Here is a 10,672-nt window from a genome sequence, read left to right as displayed (position 1 = left end):
CCAAAATGAGTGGGAAACCATTTTCAGAATAATTTACTTTGCTGCAGTTTTCTCTCCCCTTTTCCCATAGGCCTTTCTCGGGAGACATCTGTACTGCTCAATGGACTTCTGCCACAAAAGAGGGAATATTTTGTGTGCAATTGATTTAATAATAGGGCTCTCCAAATATGTTTATTTTATTGCATATACTAAGTAAGCATGCCACTTAGGATAAGGTTTCCATATTCTAGCCAATGGTGCTGTGATGCTTCACTTCTCCCACAATTTGCAGCCACCTACTACATCTGTTGTCACATCGAGGAGGAGGAGGAAAGCTTGTTTTCCACTGTTCTGGAAACAAGAAAGGGGTTCATATTGCAAGAAAATATTCCATCTAAACATTAGGAAGAACTTCCTTGTGGTAAGATTTTGGCAGTAGAATATGATGCCTTGTATTGTGGTGGAGTCTCTTCTGGAGATTATTAAGCAGAGGCTGAATGGCCAACTGTCAGGGGTAGAATGACTGTTTTTTCCTGTATGGCAAAGGGTTGGACTGGATGGCCCTTGTGGTCTCTTCCAACTCTTCCAACAATTATATGATTTCCAGATTTCTTTTCTACCCCCAGATAACTTTATTTTACACGATGTCATGCTCTATTCCTTGTATTTGAAACTGCACCTCTCCTCCTCTCTTCCTTCTTCTGCTTCATATCATGCTGCTACCTGACTCCTCTCTAAAGAGGCAGAGGCTCCACAGATTTCTAGTGTTACTTTAAATAGAGAGCAGGAAAGCAATCAGATGAAAATAATAGTACTGCTACCTCACCAAGACAAGGAACAAAAAAGGAGAATAAAACAAGGTGATACAAGGTGGAGAGAAGATGTCAACAACGAGGATGGCTCCTTTCCATCCATATCAGGCAATGGGAGAAACCTGACTGCCTCTCATAATGTGGAATTTTTTTTTATCCTTACCTTAGTTAATAAAAATGTGTAATTTTGCTACATCACACAAGTAATGAAAAACAATAAACTCTATGAAACTTGAAATGCTAACCACTGTATTGCAACTTTTACCCTTATTGCATCCTATATCCTTCCCTCTGATGGCTCCATTGATTTATGTGTCATTCTTTGTGGGGTGCTCTAGACTACAGATAGGCAAGTGTTTCTCAAACCCCAAAACTCTGGAGCAGCACCACACTTTGGAATATGTTTGAACAGTTGGGACAGTTCTGATTCAGAAACAGCCCTACTGTTCATGCAGCGTCCCATTTCCCCCATACTCTGAGGCACAGGGACAGAGGGATAGCACTTTCCTTTGTCATAGTGATGCAGAGAGTTCCTAACCATCACTCATCACCTTTGCTAATTGTTAGTAGAAATGAGAGATGTAGATACGCCCACAGTGGGGAGCCCCATAGTCATGCCATATTAACACTGGGAGCTTCATCCTTTCCTGAAAACTTTTATACCGTCCACAAATAAATTTGAATAGTCCAAGAGGGTGGACAGACAACAAAAAGGTGAGCTCGGAGTGACTGAAGAAAATGTTATCAAACCAAAAAAAATACATACCTCCTAGGGATGATGGAAGCTGTTAGAAATGTGAGTAGATAAGGAATGACCAAACAACTACATTTTTTGTAATCTCTTTGGAAATGTGGCTATGACAGCTGTCAAGAAGAGAACTTGCACTCTGAAAACATGCCACTATCAGTGGGGAACCAGATAATCTCCTTTTAATTTCACCATGGCTTTTTTGAAAATACTTATTAAATGCAAGCATAAGAGTAACCATTTAGTAGAATTCCTCTCATTTAACATTTCTCCTCAAGGGCAACATTTTTCCCAAGAAAAAAACAGAAATGTGTCTCAAGATGCTAAGAAAATGACCTTTTTATAGCTAAGACTTCCTTTTCACATCCATCATCATAACAATGCTACTAAGTAATAACCACAGTATATTTTTGAAGGGTGAGATGATGATGATATTGATCATATTGATCAACAAAACAATCTTATGTATTATTCATATCTACTCACTTATTGAATTTAATGTAATCAACACATTTCAAAAGCCAATAATCTGACAATAACAACAGCAACAACAACAACTTTATTTTTATATCCCACCACCATCTCCCTGAAGGGACTCAGGGACAAAATGCAGACTATAGGGCCGAGGCTGGGGGTGAAGTGCTGAGAAAACCTTATCAATAAATTAGGGCTGGGAAGACCTGATCAGGATCTAAAGCTGCCATTCAAAGGCACACTGGAACATCCAGGTTTTCAAATCCTTGCCGAAGATGGACAGAGTGGGGGCAAGTCATCATTTCAAGTTTTTCTCTGCAGGAAAAGAAAGTTGAGTACATATAAATGAAGGAGGAAGGGTGTTGGCACAAGAAGTAATGGGTAGAATAAGAAAAAGAATGAAAAGATGGAGAAGACCTAATTAGCATACAAACACAAAACTGGTGGGAAGAAATAGAAAAAGAGGAAGATTGGGAGCAGAATTGATGGATGGATCAAAGAAGAAGATGTGTAGGAAGTCAGAAAATATGAAAGCAATGTAGAGAAACTTCTAAACTATGATCTTAAAAGAGCCAGACAGGGTGTGGGTACAGAATTGATGCATAAAACGTTGTGACCCCTGGAAGATAGATAGACACACAGACAGATGTACAGACACACCCTGTCCTGGGTACCAAGTGAGTAGCTTATGGTAGGCGGTTTCAGGAAAGCCAGGGGAGGATGACCATCAATGGTTAGGTCTATCCCCTGCATCAGTGGTGGCAATGATCCTTGCTCAGTTTCTTCTGCCCCCTTTCCCCAACTGGTAGCAGAGATAGAGGGGAAGGCAAGCAAGGCATGTTGCACACCCTAGGTTAAAAATATATTGCAAATATATTAATGTTATTACTTTCTTCTTACAAAAAATGGTTCTTTGTTTCCCCAAAAATAAGACCTACCTCAAAAACAAGTCCTAACATGATTCTTCGGGATTTTTGAGGATGCTTGAAATATAAGCTCTACTTCAAAATAATCTCTAGTTAAAGTTGGTAAGATTTTCCCCTGATGTTAAGTCCAGTCATGACCGACTCTGGGGGTTGGTGCTCATCTCCATTTCTAAGCCGAAGAGCCGGTGTTGTCCGTAGACACCTCCAAGGTAATTTGGCCGGCATGTTCACAAGTTCAGCAGCTCGGCACTTTAACACACTGTGCCACCAGGGGCCCCTAATCTCTAGTTACTAGGCTTGCTCAAATAATTCGATTTTCCCGTTACCCGTTATTAATTCGTTATTTTCGTTTGTTTTGAAGCAATATAGAACCTTGGTTGTCCACACGTCTGGATATCGCGGTTTCGAATCGCGAGAGGCCTTTTTTTCTTATTTCTTCGTTTTTTTCGTTAGGAAAAAAAAGCTTTTGCAAATCACCCAAACTCCTTTCCTTTTGCCTCTCAGCCAATGGGAGGCTCAGCCAATGGGAGGGGGCGAGGGGGAAGGAGGCCGAGGAGGAGGAGGAAGACGGAGGGGGGAAATGGCCGCCGCCGCCGCCTCGCCTCAGCTCAGGCCTGGAGAGACCGAGAGGGGCCCGGCGGTGAGGAGGAAGAGGCCCGGGATGCGAGGGGGTGTGGGCCAGGCCCGTCCTCGGCTGCTCCCAGGGGCCCAGATTCACACCCTCCCTCCCCCCAATACAGGTCTCCAGTCCATACCACGCTACATGAACTTGAATGGATACTGTGGTTGTGTTGTCGAAAGCTTTCATGGCCAGGATCACACTGTTGTGGTATGTATTCCGGGCTCTATGGCCATGTGCCAGAAGCATTCTCTCCTGACGTTTCACCCACATCTGTGGCAGACATAGAGGTTTTGACGTCTGTGCGAAGCTAGGCAAGTGGGGTTTATATATCTGTGGAAGGTCCAGGGTGGGAGAAAGAACTCTTGTCTGTGGGAGGCAAGTGTGAATGTTGCAATTGGTCACCTTGATTAGCATTGAATAGCCTTGCAGCTTCAAAGCCTGGCTGCTTCCTACCTGGGGGAATCCTTTGTTGGGAGGTATTAGCTGGCCCTGATTGTTTCCTGTCTGGAATTCCCATTTTCTGGGTGTTTCTGGGAAGGTAATGGCACTCCATGTAGTCATGCCGGCCACATGACCTTGGAGGTGTCTATGGACAACACTGGCTCTTGGGCTTAGAAATGGAGATGAGCACCAACCCCCAGAGTCAGACATGACTGAACTTAACGTCAAGGGATACCTTTACCTTTACCTACACACACACACACACACACACACACACACACACACAAGCAGGGACTATATATATATATATATATATATATATATATATATATATATACACAATATATATCACACACACACCAATTTAACAAAGTTTCAGCCACAAAAACAAAGTTTCTGAAGTAGAACAATGACTTTCACAGTAAAGACAACCCAATTTAACAGGAAATAAGACTTTCAAACCAGGAACAGATTTCTGCAATTATTAAAAAATGGTTTATTATAAAAGCTATGAAAATTCACCAAAAATCAGAGGATAAGGGAAACGTTCCAAATTTTGGTGAGCTATCAGTGTTAAATGTGTTCTACCACTGTACCAAGTTTGAAGAAGATCGCTCAAAAAATGAGGGTGGGAGAGTCCTGTAAAGTCCTCTCCCTCTGTGCTGTTTTTGGGAATTGCGCATGCGCGTCCGCCATTAACGTATTAATTTAGAATATAACGAATTTTCGTTAATTTTGAAATTTTTGGGGGGCCAAATTCGGAAATACCATCAGAAACGAAAAGCTGCCCCCCTCTAGTTTTGAAACGAGTTTAGAATCAAATTTTTCATGGTTCGATCAAGCCTACTAGTTACAGTTCTTTAAAAAGTCAATTTGGAAAAATAAGACATTTCCTAAAAATAAGCCCTAATCCATCTTTTGGAGCAAATCTTTCAGGGAAACAGGGTTGTAGATAAAAACTGGATTTTCTAATGGTCTTATTTTGACCTACCGTGTTTCCCCGAAAATAAGACAGTGTCTTATATTAATTTTTGCTCCCAAAGATGCGCTAGGTCTTATTTTCAGGGGATGTCTTATTTTTCCATGAAGAAGAATTCACATTTATTGTTGAACAAAAAATGAACATTTATTATATACTGTACAGTAGTTGTTATCACAAAGCAGCATAACCAGACAAACTGAATCCTATCAAGAATTTCTTGTTACTACCAATATTTCCATGTACAACACTCTATGGTACGCTACGTACATTTACCGATCCTGCATGCTCTGGTGTTCTGTTTGTTGGGCATGCTTCCAAACAAAAACTTTTCTAGGTCTTACTTTTGGGGGAGGCCTTATATTTAGCAATTCAGCAAAACCTCTACTAGGTCTTATTTTCTGGGGATGTCCTATTTTAGGGGAAACAGGGTAAGTTAAAACAATCTTCAGTAAGAAACAATGCAGCCCTAAAAGACAAAAGTACAGCTCTCCAGGGTGATTTAATGGTAAAACCCTTCCAAATAAATGTTCATCTGAAGCAATGACCCCAATATAACTTGTTTCAGCCAAATTTCCACCTCAGTAAAGGGAGGGAACGGTTGGTGGTTCACACCAGGATGAGCAAGTCATTGATATCTACCTGTTAACTCCTCCAAGGGGCTAATCGCTTGGTATCATGAAGCAGAGCCAGGGGTCAGGGTGTGTGTGAGTGTGTTTCTTTAAACACCATCTACCATCATCTCCAGATTAGCACCCTGATGAATTGGTGAACTTCTGCCCTCACCAATTCCTCCAAAGTCAGACTCAAAGACATCTGCAGTCTTAAGTTCAAACACTTATTTAGTATTTACAAAGATATTTACAAACAGCAAAGCCCATCTCTAGAAGCCGGCATTCTTCTGCTCTGCTCGTCTCTCACAGTTCAACAGAGAGATAAGAAAACACATTCCTTAGTCCAAAGTTCCGACCTCCAAGGCCAGAAATCATGTCTCATAGGTCAAACTGGCCTGCTGTTAACTGTTTCATTGCTGAAACACACACTTGCAAAACAGCAGAAACCATTGATTTACATTTCATATACACACAAACAAAATCCAACAAAAAGTACCTAGGACCTTTGCCCTGGCTTGGTACCTAGGAGCTCATCACATTGATCTTTGGCTCCAACCTAGAATGCTTGCAGAGCCCATCACATGATGCATGACTACTTCTGCTGGGGCTCCATCCTGGCTCCATCCTGCAAGCATCGTAGGACAGAGCCCAAAGAACAAGAGGCTTTCTGTGTTCTCATAAGAAAAGCCATGGTAAGCACGGGAGGAAGCCAGGGGGCGACGCTTCCCCCATGGAATGGAGAAAGAGGCAATGCAGGGCATGTCGTAATGATTTCCCCCGCTGCCCGCCAGATTTTCTCTACTGCCCCATGGATGCCCCCCTTTGCCCTGGCTTGAGTTTCCTAATGTGATGAGGTCCAAAGTAGAAACTCGGGAGGTTTGCATTTGTAAATCCATCTTGACTCACACTATGCCCCTCACCTTAAATAAAAAATAATTAGGTAAATTCCAAGAGATATATCAATACAATGAACAAAAGTTCAGTTAGCCAAACGCATAAGAGGTGACACAACATAATGCTGAATAAATTGAGAACTAAATAATATAAGACCTTATGAAAAGAGGAGCCTTAAATCACTGGACTTACCCAAGGAAAATGCAGCCACTCTCCTTCATTCTCTGCACAAAGCAGAAGAACTGGAGAACAATAGCACTGAAAAAAGAATGACTTTGAAAAATATATGTAGATCTTTTTGTGTTGCTCTTTTAACCTCTCTGATTATATATCCAATATTTTACAAGTCAGGAAATTAAGAACAGCTGAGTGCATACATTGCACAAATATTAATTTGTTTGTTGATTTCTTATATTACTGCAATATTACTTTTACATTGAAGTAGGTTTGAAAGATTTATACAGATTTGCATTGACTATTGATTTAGATTCCACTTACCTGGGAGTAAGTCCCATTGATCTCTCAGTAGACATTAATAGAGAACTGAGCTGCAAGAGTGCATCTGATTTATTCCATTGCTATATCTTTTCATGTGCTTAAAAATTATATAGAAATACTAATGGCTTTCTCATTACTTATTCATTACATTATTGCATCTTGCAGGTGTGAACTGGCCACTGATTGAATTGTTAAGAAAATTCCAACTGCCTTCAACAATTGGTTTACATGACCACCCAATCTTTTCTGTATTACTATACTTAATACTAGGAGTATGCTTATTTACATTATTTGAGATTTTTTTTGGAAGGGGAATATTTAATCAATTTACTCTCCACTGTAGAAATATCTTTGAAAACGATGGTTCCCAAAGATTATTGAAGCATGGGGAAAGTCCCCAGAAATGCACATTTTTCCTGTGACAGTAGCTAAAGTTATCATTGGCTATGTTGTGATAGCTGGCATATGACAATGACATCAGGAGAATCCTTAAGAGAGTTCCAATGCACCAAAATAGGCATGAAAGGTGATCTTGTAGCACCTTAGAGAATGAGAGAATGAAGTTAGTAGCATGATTATTTGTTAACTGTAGCTTTACCATGAAAACATGGTACATCACTTCCTCAGAGCATGCATCTACACTGTAGAGTTGATTTAGTTTGACACCACTTCATTTGTCATGGACCAATGCTATGGAATCATGAGACCTGTAATTTTACAAGATCTTTAGCCTTCTCTTTTAAAAAGTGTGATGCTTCACAATTTCATGATTTCATAACATTTCTAAGCCGAAGAGCCGGCGTTGCCCATAGACACCTCCAAGGTCATGTGGCCGGCATGACTGCTTGGAGCACCATTACCTTCCTGTCAGAGAAGTACCTATTGATCTACTTACATTTGCATGTGTTTGAACTGCTAGGTTGACAGAAGCTGGGGCTAACAGAGGGAGCTCGCCCCAGATTCATACAGCCGACCTTTCAGCCAGCAAGTTCAGCAGCTCAGTGGTTTATGCCACTGCACCACCAGGGGGCCCTAAAGTGGTGTTAGAGTGTATTAAATTTTGCTTGCCCCTATTGTAGATTGAATACAATAAAGTGGTGTTAGAATGTATTAAATCTACAATAGGTGCAAGCAAAATCTTCTTCCTCAGTTTGACTACTTTCTCAGACCCAATAAACTTGGTCTACAAAAGCTTGTGCTGGCAACTTATTTAGTCTCTAAAGTGCTACAAAATCCCTTTGCATACTGATATTCCAGATTAGCATGGCTATATCTTTGAATCCTATAAGTATATAGTCAGTGGTAATCTTTTCTCACCACCAATAATCCCTCCCCTGATTGCTTCATGGCTATGCTGGGGGGAAAAGAGCAGTGTGAGCACTGCTGTCAGTTGTTTGTGGTAGGGGGTTTCAGGGAAGTCAGATGAGGATCACCATCAATGGTTATCCTGCATCGGTGGTAGCAGCTTCTTATGCCCCCATTCCCTGACTGATAGGAGGGGGTGGAAAGGAAGGCAAGTGAGGAAGGCTGCACAACTATTTGGCATCCACCAAGGTATCTCAGGTGTCCTCTAGAGGTTCCAGAAGATGACACTGTTGTTGCTACTAGCCAAGAGCTGTAACAAAGTCATTGACTAGCATCCCAACCTCCCTTCAGCCAATATATGACTGGAGGAGGGCAGGAAGTGATGAGGCTGGAAGGGAATCAGGGTAGGTTTTCAGTCTGAGTCTACATTAAAGCCTTGAGGGGGGATAGAAATGTGAAGTCTTGCTTGTTTCCCCACCTCAAGTCTTTTTATTTCTATACCTATTAAACACTTGTAAATACTTAAATATCTTTTCTCCAGGAAATGAAAAGTTGGAATGATAGGGTTCCCAAATAGCTCCATCTAATCCAGTTTTCCTAAGCCTTTTTATCCTGAATACATTTCAGAAACCCCTGCATAAAAATTATATTGACAGTTCAGAAAAAAGATGTTTATTCTTATGATTTCCCAAACAAAATCTCTTCTGAATTCTCAAGTAACCTTGCACTGAACTCCAGGGTTACACGAACCACGTGACCAGAGTCAGATCTCCTTACCTTTAGCAAAAGTGTCTCTGTGTCTATCCATCAATGCATATTTAAAATTCAGGAAACTGGGACAGCTAGATCGCCTGTGTATGACTTTCTGTGTGTTTGTGTTTTCGTATTTAGCAGTACTGTATAAATAACAAGAATTTGTGATTTGCTTATCCTGCAGAGTTAATCCTGTGTTTCAGAAGAATAATCTGGATAGAACTTTCAAAATGTCCAAAGCCTGACTGTGAAATGTGACTGTAAAGCTATAGCTAGCTTTTAGAACACTAAAAACAAATGGATATTTTTAAGCATCAGAATCTGCCTTACACTGTCAAACCTCTGATCCTTCCAGTCCAGTACTATATATTTTTAGTCTAAACTATGCAGCAGGGATATTACCCAGTGCAGTTCACGAATATCTTTTTAGAGTTTGGACAAAGCTGGAAAACTTGCATTAATTCTGATCAAACTTGATGTCACCTTTAGACCTTATATTTCAAGCGATTTTGCTGAAATGCTTTGTTTAGTAGATTGAGAAAGTGGCAATTCTAAGAAATGTTTGTAGTCAAGCAGTCAAGACAGTCAAAATTGTGAAATTTTCCGTATCCTCTTTTCACCCTTGTAAGTAGCTAACACTTCAAACTTTTACTTTAAAAAGCACTAATCTATTTTGATAATTATCAGCTTCCATTATTAGCATATATTGGTCCATGGCCTGAAGAAACCCTGTGGGGAATGGGGCCTTTCTTTGATACTATCGGGAAAACTTAGATGATGAATCATGTTTGATGCACCACTGAACCCCTGTAGGAAGATTTCATTATGAATAATGATGATCTAAAGATATGTTGGCTCACCTGACTCCTGTACAGAGCTCACTTCACCTTTCCACAGACTGACTGGTTTACCTTCCTGTGCTCGTGTTCTTCTTCTTTTTTGAAAAATAGATCTTTTACGAAACATGCCACTGAATATCTATGACCAGAGGCTGTGAAATGTTTGAAATTAGTTATACATGTTATCTATCTTACAATTCATGTTTCAATTGTTTTACAAGAAGAATGTAACTGTTAAAAGGCATTCTGGTTTGATTTTGAAAGAAAAGCGCTGAGAAAGAATGGGTTAAATAATATCTGAAAAATATGATATTGCTCATGTTTTTAGCCTCAGGTGATATCTAAATATAAAATCTGACGTGTGGGCAAAGGAAATCCTTTACTTAGATTTTTGCATCAAACACATTTGCAAAAAATCAAAAATTATAGTGTTCAGTCACTGAACACTGAACATTCAGGCACGGCATCCACTATGCAGGCCTAGAAGAATGTTAGAAATGATAATTACTTTTTTAAAAAAGCAACCTGCAGGATGAGTGTAGCACTTGAGAAGTATTAATTTGTGAATACAGCAGGCCTTGAGTATATGCTGAGGTTTGGCTCCAGGATCCCCGTTGTTACCAAAATCCATGGATGCTGAAGTCTCATTACATATGAATATGTAATGATGTTTCTTGTATAAAATGGCAAACATATCAAATGAGGTCTGAAAAGCCTGAGGATGTGCAAAATGATGGGAGACAACAGCAGAGTGCGTGTATACATCAGTGTAGTGCTCAGTTCATGGC

The sequence above is a fragment of the Anolis carolinensis genome, chromosome 2 (assembly GCF_035594765.1).
Source record: "Anolis carolinensis isolate JA03-04 chromosome 2, rAnoCar3.1.pri, whole genome shotgun sequence".
Lineage (NCBI taxonomy): Eukaryota > Metazoa > Chordata > Lepidosauria > Squamata > Dactyloidae > Anolis > Anolis carolinensis.
The sequence above is the reverse complement of the archived record's forward strand: the minus strand, read 5'-3'. Positions refer to the sequence as shown.